An 11116-nucleotide genomic window follows, 5' to 3' on the forward strand; every position below is an offset into this window, starting at 1 on the left:
TTCACTTTTACACTTGATACAAATCACTGGGTTTTCTCCTGTTTTTAATGGTTACACTGCTGTCTTTACGATAGTCAGTGATCTATTTGCATTTCATAATTATTTGCCTTCATGTTCAACACATTGTGTTTGAACATTCCAAGCTTGCCTGCTTTGTCTTGCAATTAGCTTTTGTTTGCAGGTATCCCTGCGCTTCAGTTTGCAGTTTCAGCTTTTGAATTCTAAACAATGTCTTGTTAGCTGCTTAATTACTGCTGAAGAAAATTATACTGCGCCCAGGCGGGCGTGGGTGTTGGCCATGTCATGTCTGCTTTCAAAATGATTGATGAGAGGTTTTTGGAAATGCAAATGCTATCTTGCGCTTTTGCAATATTGTGAACCTAACCAAAGAAACAATTATGATATTAAAATTCTTCCTTTGTGTTTGCCACATCTAAACAACATAATATAAAATTGCCACTGTCTGGGGAATTATTATCCTTTGTGTTAAAGTGCAAGTTTGTCAATGGTTTGACACTTGACACGCCTGTCACCTTCACCTATTCTTTTGATATACAAGTGTGCTAATTATACCTCATCTGTTACACTGTCTTGTATAGAAAATGTAGAAAACTGAGAGATTGTGGTTTGCTCAAAACAATTTAATATTTGCAAGGAAAGTAACCTTTTATTTCTAGCTGATTTAAAATGAAGATCAATAGTAACCTTTTAAATATAACTGATCAAATCATAAAATGATTGTGTTAAATAAAGCTTGAGGACAAATTGATTTTGTATAGATTACAGATTTAGTTTTGTCATTTTAAAAATCTGTACCACATGGTTTGATTAAAATAGATATTGCCACCGGCAAGATTCTCTCAACAAAACTATGCACATTGAGCTAAAACTTCTTAAATAAGCAAGTTGCGTACAACTTATTCTTGTTATTGCAAATATGTTACACTGAACTTGAGTTTTATCTGTCTCCACGTACTTAATGGCAGAAATTAGCAGGTAGCATTGGAATCTTGAAACAGGTTACTGCTGTGTCATTTCTAGAGCTGCTCTTTCCATAAAAGTTTGATGTTGCTACTTGAAAAGGCAATTAATCACTAACACCACTTGTTAAACTAAATGTGATGATGCCGTACATATATGAAAATTCTGTTAACTGCCTTTACATTAACTATACACACAATTGTTTTTTATATTGTTTAATCCAGTTGAAATAAAGTGTTAGGAAAAATATTTTATACTATGACATCTAATGCCTTTTTTGTTTTCATATCTCTCTCCATAATGCTACACCATCCAGTGTAGCAATATGCACAGGCAGGTCAACAGCTCCTAAGCTTTTATTAGTATTTCTCTGTAACCTAGGAAGTCCATGAAATGATCAAAATGACTTTGAAGGGATATAAGCTCTTCGTTCTTCATGGGCAAAGTAACCTGCTTTATTTCAAGGACAGAAACCTGGGAAGTTTAATTTGCTTTTATAATTCAAAGTTGTTTATGATAAAATCACTTGTTTTTAGAACAAATCTTGTTCATCAGTCTACCAGGATGCATTTTAATTTGCCAGTTTATTCCACAAGTAATGGTGAGCAAGGAATGATGCTTCTGTTTGGAGTCAAAGGAGGATGCAGACTCCTTCTATGGCGGAGTTTGGACCGCACTCATTCACCATATCTAGTAGTCTACCCTTGGAGTGGAGTAGAACAGTGTCTGAACCGCCACCTATGCACGTCCCATTTATAAACACTTTTGGAACCTGTATAGGAAAATAAGAAGTGTTGATTAATTTAGGTTGCTGGCTAATGCTGTACATTTTTGAAAGTTCCATCTTTATATTCTCCACTCTCTAATATGAATTGCATCATATACTTTAACGGCTTTTGCGAATGCTGCTGATAACAAGTAGATTATACATGAATGTCACGTCTCTAATTTTCTCTCCCTCTCATCTCTTCCCAGGCTACAGCTCTGCTAAAGTTCAAATTAGTTCCTCAGAAACTGGCTCCTGCATATTTGCAGATTTTTTTCCCTCTGCTGTATTTTCACCTTTCTTCTCATGCTCGTTTCTACAACATTCTCCCTTCCTTGACCCTGCCTCCCCATCTCCTCCCGTAAGAGGAGTTGGGGGTGGCAGCAACTGGCCTAAAAAAAGTGCAGTGAGACAACAGGAGGGAGTGGGTCTCAGCAGTTCTATTGCAAGGTGCTTATAGGAATTGTAATCCTGGGTGTCCAGGAAGACAGATAAACTTCAGCAAACAAAGGAGAAATGGTTGTGCTGTGGCTTGTATCTATTGTCTGCTAAAGGCAGCCATAGTGGCTCCTTGATTTGTAATCCTGGAGACATTTTTTAAATTTATATTTAAATTGCCCCAGTTTACATGGGAGTTTTTGTACCCAACGTCCAAAATATTCCGATGGCTGAGTGCATTATGTTTGGAGAGGAGGAATTGTGGAGTATTTGGGCAAGTTTGTGATAATGAACTACGTAAGTGTAAATATTCTGCTGATGCTTATGGTTAAACTCTTTTTTAAAAGAAGGGCTGCTTGGATGAGATACATGAAAGTTATTGTCTTTGGTGGAGGCTTATCACAGCATGGGTCAGTATATTCACAAGAGTGGAAAGATTGGAAGGGGTGAGATATGTTCAAACATTTGTAAAACAATTCTTCTAAAATCAGACACTAAAGTGTATCCAAATGATATGTAGCATGTCACACAATGATACAGAGCCCTGTATAATTAGACCAGATTTAGAAAGAAAGGATACATTCAAAGTTGAGTGAAATGACATCTAAATATTTTCAATGTCACATTCTGGTTGAAGAAAATAATTGAATGTGCAAGATTAGATAAATCTTGACTATCTTTTACCTACTAACCTCCTGCTCCATTTTTGAATATTTAAAAAGATAAGACAGGAATTACAGTATGTAGAAAACTAATAGACTTACTGTCTTTATACCGGTCATTTCAGTAAGAATATACTGAAGATGTACACCATCATTCCGGAGATCCAATTCAATCGCTTTGAAAGGAATGCCCAGGTCTGTAAATATGTTCTTTACAATATCACAGTAAGGGCATGTAGTTTTGGAATAGATTACAACACGGTTTTGTGTAATTGTGTCCTGAAAGAGATGAATTCAAGAGTTTTGTTTTCAATTTCTTTAAATAAAACATTTTTCTTGCCATCTCTTTTCAATTGTTAACATTGCAGCTGAATTTTATTATATCTCACTCGTTTGGCCTTTCCTAATAATTTCTGTAAGGCTTATTGCTTCGTCATCTGCATCTGTACATAGATCTGCTCTGTGATGGGCTTTGGCACCCTAAAGAAAATTCCCAATACTTAAAATGAAACTCTCAACATTCTTCAGCCAGAAGGAATGAGAAAGGCAACCTGGTCTAAAGCTTGCCCTATAGCCACTGCCAATGCTGTTTCTTAGGAAGACCATCTTTTCCAAGACTTCAAGAAGCCTAAAAGTAATGATCAAATATTGAGCAAAAAAGAGAGACGCCCAAAATTTAGCAATATAATCGAAAGGAATTGAAGAAGCTGGGAGCAAATTCAAAACAGTTCCTTCATTATAACACAAGATTTGATAACTTCATGCATTAGCTGATGATGTCAGTTCCCTTTCATCAGGTACTGCCCCCCCTTAAATCTGCCATCACCACTCTTCGCAAAAAACCCATCCCTTGACCCCTCTGTCCTTGCAGTGCAAACAACTGCCCCATCTCCAACCTCTTCTCTTCAAAGACCTTGAACATGTTGTCACCTCCCAAATCCATGCCCATCATTCCCAGAATTCAATACTGGAATCCCTCCAATTGGGTTTCCACCCCTACCACAGTACTGAAACAAAGTAACAAATGATGTGACTGTGACAAAGGTAAACTACTCCTCGTCATCCTATCGGCAGCCTTTGATAGAGTCTCCTCCAATGCCTCTCCTCAGTCATCCAGCTGGATGGAACTGTGCTCGTCCGGTTCCATTCTTATCTGTTGAATTGTAGCTAGTGTATCATCTGCAATCACTTTTCTTCCCATATCCGTTTCATTACATCTGGTGTTTCTCCTTCACCACCACTGCGCTGCCACCACCCCCCTCAGCATTTTTATTGCCCATCCCTAATTGCCCTCAAGAAGGTAGTGGTGAGCTGCCTTCTTGAACTGCTGCAGTCCATTTGGTGTAGGAACACCCAGAGTGCTTTTGGGGAGGGAGTTCCACGATTTTGACCCAGCAACAATGAAGGAGTGACGATATATTTCCAAGTAAGAATGATGTGTGGCTTGGAAGGGAACTTGCAGGTGGTGACATTCCCATACAACAGCTGCACTTGTCCCTCTGGGTGGTAGAGGTCATGGAAATAGAAAGTTCTATTGAAGGAGCCTTGGTGAGTTACTGCAATGTGTCTTGTAGATGGTACACACTGCTGCTACTCTGTATCAGTGCTAGAGTGAGTGGATGTTGGAGATGGTGGATGGGGTGTCAGTCAAGTGGGCTGCTATGCCCTAAATGGTGTCAAGCTTCTTAAGTGTTGATGGAGTTGCACTTATGCATGCAAGTGGAGAGTATTCCATCAGGACCCTGACTTGTGCCTTGTAGATGGTGTTCAGGCTTGGGGGAATCAGGTGGTGAGTTACTCTCCTCCCCAGCCTCTGACTCCTCTTGTAGCCACAGTATTTATATGGCTAGTCCAGTTCAGTTTCTGATCAATGGTAACCCCTAGGATGTTGATAATGGATTCAGCAATGGTAATGCCATTGAATGTCAAGGAGAGATGGTTGGATTCTCTTTTGTTGGAGATGGTCATTGTCTGGCACTTGTAAGATATGAATGATTCTTGTTTCTTGTCAGCCCCCAAGCCTGAATGTTGTCCAGGTCTTGCTGCACATCTGAGAAGTCACGAATGGAGCTGAGCATTGTGCAATCATCAACAAACATCCCCACTTCTGAAATTATGATGAAGGGAAGGTCATTGATGAAGCAGCTGAAGGTGGTTGGATCTAAGACACTACCCTGAGGAATTCCTGCAGGGACATCCTGGGACTGAGATGATTGACCTCCAACAACCACACCCATCTTCCTTTGTGCTAGGTATAACTCGAACCAACGGAGAGATTTCCCCTTGATTCCCATTGGCTCCAATTTTGTTAGGACTCCTTGATGCTATACTGTCAAATTCTGCCTTGATGTCGAGGGCTGTTACTCTCACCTCACTTCACCACTTGAGTTCAACTTTCTTTCCATGTTTAGACTAAGGCTGTAATGAGGTCAGGAGCTGAGTGGCTCTGGTGGAACCCAAACCAAGCATCATTGAGCAGGTTGTTTCTGAGTAAGTGCTGCTTATTAGCACTGTCCACAACCCCTTCCATCACAAGCCATATAAATACTGTGGCTACAAGAGCAGGTCAGAGACTAGGAGTCCTGTGGTGAGTAACTCACCTCCTGATTCCCCAAAGCCTGTCCTTCAGTGCACAAGTCATGAAGTGTGATGGATTACTCTCCACTTGCACCTCATCCATAAACATTCACTCTCTCCACCACTGCCACACAGTGGCAGCAGTGTGTACCATCTACAAGATGCAGTGCAGGAATTCACCAAGGCTCCTTAGCGCCTTCCAAACCTGTATCTGCTACCATCTAGAAGGATAAGTACAGCAGATGCATGGGAACACCACCACCTGGAAGTTCCCCTCTCAGCCACTCACCATCCTAACTTAGAAATATATCACCGTTCCTTCACTATCGTTAGGTCAAAATCCTGGAACTCCCTCCCTAACAGCACTGTGGTGTACCTACACCACAGGGAGTGTGGTGGTTCAATAAAGTAGCTCGCCACCATCTTCGCAAGGGCAATTAGGGACAGAAATAAATACTGGCCCCGCCAGCAACGGCCACATCCCATGAATGAATAAAGAAAAATATGAAGTGCCTTGGGTTGGACGTTGTACTACATTAAAGGAGCTATGTAAATTAAATTATAATTGCTTGGACAAACATCACTATTCCTGCTGGTGTAACCTAGAATTCTTTACCTATCATCATGGTAGGGCACCTTCCCTTCAAATATGACAGCAGTTTATGGAGAAGGCCCAGGTACCAGCTTCAGAGATCAGCTAAGGTGGACAACCTATGCAGTCTCGCCCAAGCCATCCGTATCCCCAGAACAAACTTTTTTTTAAAAAAAAAATTAAGCAATTTTAGTTTGTTCATCCTTTTTCTCGGACTATGTCAGTGGCTGCACAAGAGGAAATGATGACAAATTTGTAGAATGTAACAAAAAAAACTGATTGTAAACGGGGAGCATGAACGTTTTCGATTAGATATTCTACTTGAACAGATGTTACTCAGGCGTTTCAAATGGTTTCATTAGCACGATCGTCCCTCGCTTACTTTCCAAGCCACAAAAGCGTAATATCTGACGCTGGAGCAAAAGCATGGATAGTGCATTCGCAAAATTGCTCCTGAATTATCGGGAACTCACGTGAATAATCTGGAAGGCAGTGGCATCCGTGTATGATTGGCATATCTGTGGTCCAGAAAATACACCCCCCATCCTGTTAGTTCTGTCCAAGTACTGGAATTAACAGAGAAGAATTTCTTTAAAATGCAATTAAGCTCAATTACAATGCCATTAAATTTGTACCATGAGAGAGAACCGCTGTTTGTTATTACATCGTTTTTCAATGGTAACATAATACATAACCTGTTGAATAGACGTTGAACTGGGGTAAAGACTCTTCCAGCGCGAACATCCCAGACGCTCAGGGTCGGTGCAAGCCCTTGAAGATCGATCTCAACTTTGCGTCTTGATCCCGGTCCAAAACAATGGGGTGTGTTGTAAACCCGCAGACACTGACATCACGTAGCTCTGCCTTTGTGATGTGGATATGAAACAGCTCACCTCGGTGGGGATGCTAAAGTCCTGCCTAACGGTGAATTAAAAAGCAAGCGACCACTCAGAAGTAGCAATATTACCCCAATAATAAATTAAAATGAAATGATTGTGACTTCAGGTTGGCACTTTAGTGATCATATTTTCCAGTAATTAACCACATTGTTTGAGTAAACCTGCAGTACTGATCTCGCAGTCGTTAATCCTGGAGTTCATTGAGCACAAGGCGATGGAGTGAATTAAATTCCAAATTTGGCAAAAAGCAACGTGTAAAGTTCATAATGGACATTGTGGGTGTAGTGGTGGTGGGGGAACATAAGAAATAAGTGCAGGAATGGACCATTCCGGCCCTTTGAGTCTGCTACACCATTCACTGATCGCCTCAACTCCACCTTCCAACACGATCTCCATACCCCTTAGTACCCAAAAATCGATTGATCTGTCTTAAATGTACTCAAGGACAAAGCAACCATAGCTGTCCGGGGTAGAGAATTCCAAAGACTCTCAACACTATGAGTGAAAATTATTATTTTTGAGAATTATTAATATCCTTGGAGTGAATGCAAATCTACAGTCTAATTTCACAGGTCAGATGGTCTTTCATAATTTATGGCCTCCTTAATCAGAACTCCTGATTTTAATCTGAATGGAAAATAAGTTGATATTACAAAAATGAATTTAGTTTTCCAAATTCAGAGAGGTTCTTTTTGTCTGTAGTTGTGACCTAAAAACCTAGTTACATCTAATTAATGAGGTATAACTTTTAGGGAGCTTTTAACAGTGATATGATGGAAAAGGAAAAGTTAATCACTGAGCTCCTTAATCAGATTCTGGTCATGTTTGCATTCACTGTCCTTCAGTCATACGAAATAGTTTACAAAAGCAAAATGCTGTGGATACTTAAAAACCTGAAATAGATCCAGAAATGCTGATGAAACTTCTGATGAAAGGTCTTCAACTTTAAACATTAACTCTGTTTCTCTTTCCATAATTCGTATTTACATATAGCCTTTAAGGTAGGAAAGCACCCCAAACAGGGTCTGACCTAAGCAGGAGGTGGTGACCGGCAGGGGTTTGAAATTTGGGAAGGTTACCAATTTGGAGGAGGTAGCAATGATTGGGATAAGGTAGCTGAAGATTCTGACATGGTGGTTGAAGGAGGGAGGAGGAGCACACAGTGGAAGAGAGATGTAAGAGTGGACAATGAAACAATGGAGGCACCAGGCTGTGAAGGGATTATGCAGAGGAGAATGAAAATTGTGAACTAGATACCTTGAGGGATGGTGAGCCAATGAAGTGCAATGAAGACAAGGGTGCTACATGAGCACACTGTGCAGGCAATGAAGTTCTAAATTAATTTGGGTTTATGTAAAGGGTTTTCTTTCTTTCTTTAGGTTTTTTGTTAAAGATTTTTTTTAAAAGGACCAAGTTTTTTTTTCACTATGTCTACCAGGAGATTGCATCACTGTCTAGCAGGGGAGGGGGAGGGTTGATGGGACAGCCTTAATGGACCAGATTGTTCTCCCCCCCCCCCCCATAATTCTTTGTACGTTTTTATGTCCTTTGGTGTGATTGTCTTTTATTGTCCTGTGTAGAAATATAAATCTTTAAATACGTATTGATGAATTTTGCTTTGATGTTGGTACAAAGCTCTGAGTTGAATTTCTTTAGTCAATAAAACTGTGATGCCTAGCTTTGTGTAGCTCAAGGCCCAGATCACATTCTTTAGGGCTATATATACTTATGTTCTGTTCAGATGATGAATAGAAATGACAAACTGACTTACCAACCAATTTTCTCTCCTTGATAGAATATCTCAGACTGGAAACCTACTGTGTGCTAAATCATGGGTGCAAACCTGCATACTTGTATCCCATGGTGAAGCTTTGGTACATAATGGTCTGAATTTTGCAGTACTAAAGATGGCAAAGCTGTCAGTGTTTTCTTCTGAAACTAACAATAACTTTTGGGATACATGCATGCATGCTTAAATGCAGAAATCCAGATCTTGAAGTCTCCAGACTACAATTAGAAATAATTAAACTACTAAGAACTCTTCCTTTTCCACTATAATATCTTTGTTAAAAGCTCCCTAAACATTACACCTCATTAAATAGATGTAACTAGGTTTTTAATGGTGCACTAGGTCATAACTACAGACAAAGATCCTCTCTGGATTTGGAAAACTAATTTTATTTTTGTTGTGGAAAATTTTTCCATTCAGATTAAAATTTCAAGTGTTTTTAACGTTTTATTTTAAAATAAGTTTATATTTTTGCTTCTAATCTGTAAGTCCCAAACATTTATTTCGCTCTGTAAAATTGCATAAAAAGTGAGATTTCTTCAATGTGTTTGGCTGCTTACCCTGCTTGATGACATCATTTGTTGCTGGACGCCTGGAGATTCCTTTGATTTTGTGTCAAATTCAAAACAACACTACAAAAGGTGAAATCCAGGCTACAGAGATTGTCAGGTCTTTGTGGACAGCTTTGTTTAGGTCAGTGGCGACCACCATTGATTCACTGCTGATGACAAAATCCGGCCACTATTATTTCTTTGTCTCAGGAGGTGATTTTCAGACTGTCAATTTTCTGTCAATTTTTGTGAATGTGTTAGAGTCAATGTTCTGGTGGTAATGCCACTCAGATAGGTGGCTGGTTAGCTGAGTTGGCTAGATGGCTAACATTTGATTCAGATAAATGCCAGCAGCGTGGGTTTAATTCCTGTTCTGGCTGATGTAGACTTGGAACCCGTCTTCTTACCTTGTAACCTGAGAATGGAAGGCGATGGCAAACCACCACTGACAAAAAACACTACCAAGAAAAACAGTTCAGGATGAAGCATCAGCGATGAGCCAAAGATATGCCTTCAGGCAGAGCACACATCAAGATAAAGGAACTCAGCTCAGCTTGTAGCAAACTTATCTTTTGAGAGTGAAGATGACAAACATCTATTAATTTCAATTGAATTAGAAGAACCTTATACTGGTGTTTGATCCCTGTACACTGAGTATTTATTGCGGGGTCTTTTCTGCCTTGCATGTTCTGGAATCCACTGGTGTGTTTGTGTTTTCTTGTAAAACAAATCTTGATCCTTTCTTTAGTGTCCAACACATGGAAAATCTGCCCTGAGTGAAAAATATATTTTTAAGATGTTGACGTTCATTGTGATTTTCTGCATTACAGCTCATAAGAAGTTACTTTGAGGTGGATTTACACAAGTTTACTGTGCAAAGTGGAGTCTGCTTCACACCAATGCTAATTGTAATGCAGAATATCACATAACATTAATATTAACATCTTAAAAATATAATTTTCTCTCAGGACAGATTTTCCATGCACTGGACATTAAATGATGCATCAAGATTTGATTGACAAGAAGTTCCATGAATGCACCAAGAACATACAAAACACAAAAAACTTCACAATGAATGCTCAGTGTGCAGGGATCTGAGACCAGTATAAAGTTCTTCTGAATTAATTCCAATGATTAACTTCGCCCTCTAAACTTCTTAGCTCTGGTACCCCTATCCTATCTTGCACCATATCTTGCTCACCTGTCGTTCTCACCCTCACTTGTCTACATTGGGTTCTGTTTCACCAACGCTTCAATTTAATGTCCTCATCTCATGTTTTAAACCTTTCATACATTCTCCCTACCACACTCCTATCTCTATAACCTCCTACAGTTGTACAACTTCCTCCCCTGAACTCTCCATTCTGTTGACTTTGGTCTCTTGTCCATTGCTCTCCTTCCTTTTTCCCTATCATTATTGATGTTACCTTACTTTCAGTCACTTAAGTTTTGGCTCTAGAATTCCTTTCCTAAACATCTTTGTTCCTTGAAGACAATTTTTACAACTCAGTTCCATGACTAACTTTTGGTCATCCCTCCTAATATTCCTTTCTTTGGGTTGGTGTCATTTTTGATTAATTCTTTTAGCATGTTTTTAATGCTTATGGCACTAGAACAAACTGACATTGGTGTTGTTTTTAGACACTTTGATCTTTAACGTTCTTGAGCCGATGTGACATTCTCAGGTAGTGAGCTAGCTCCAAATGCACAAGATGTGTCATTTTCGTTTATTTGGCAAGCAGAGAAGTATGAAACTCAAGTCTTCATATTCTTGATACAAACACTATAAAATTGTACAATCTGGCTGTGTATTAACTTGACGCCAATGTAATCTATTATTATGAAAGGTTAACTATACATC

The 11116-nt window shown here is 39.4% G+C and overlaps 1 long non-coding RNA gene across 1 annotated transcript; it reads right to left on the bottom strand.

Moving 5' to 3' along the window:
• Positions 1-1134: 1134 nt before the first annotated feature.
• LOC121288877 lies at positions 1135-6865 on the bottom strand. Its single transcript, XR_005945468.1, has 4 exons — positions 6712-6865; positions 6490-6582; positions 2950-3126; positions 1135-1753 (listed from the first exon to the last, which is right to left on the bottom strand). It is a non-coding gene; the product is annotated as an uncharacterized LOC121288877 (long non-coding RNA).
• Between the last annotated feature and the right edge of the window lie 4251 nt (positions 6866-11116).

The sequence above is a fragment of the Carcharodon carcharias genome, chromosome 16, assembly GCF_017639515.1.
Source record: "Carcharodon carcharias isolate sCarCar2 chromosome 16, sCarCar2.pri, whole genome shotgun sequence".
Lineage (NCBI taxonomy): Eukaryota > Metazoa > Chordata > Chondrichthyes > Lamniformes > Lamnidae > Carcharodon > Carcharodon carcharias.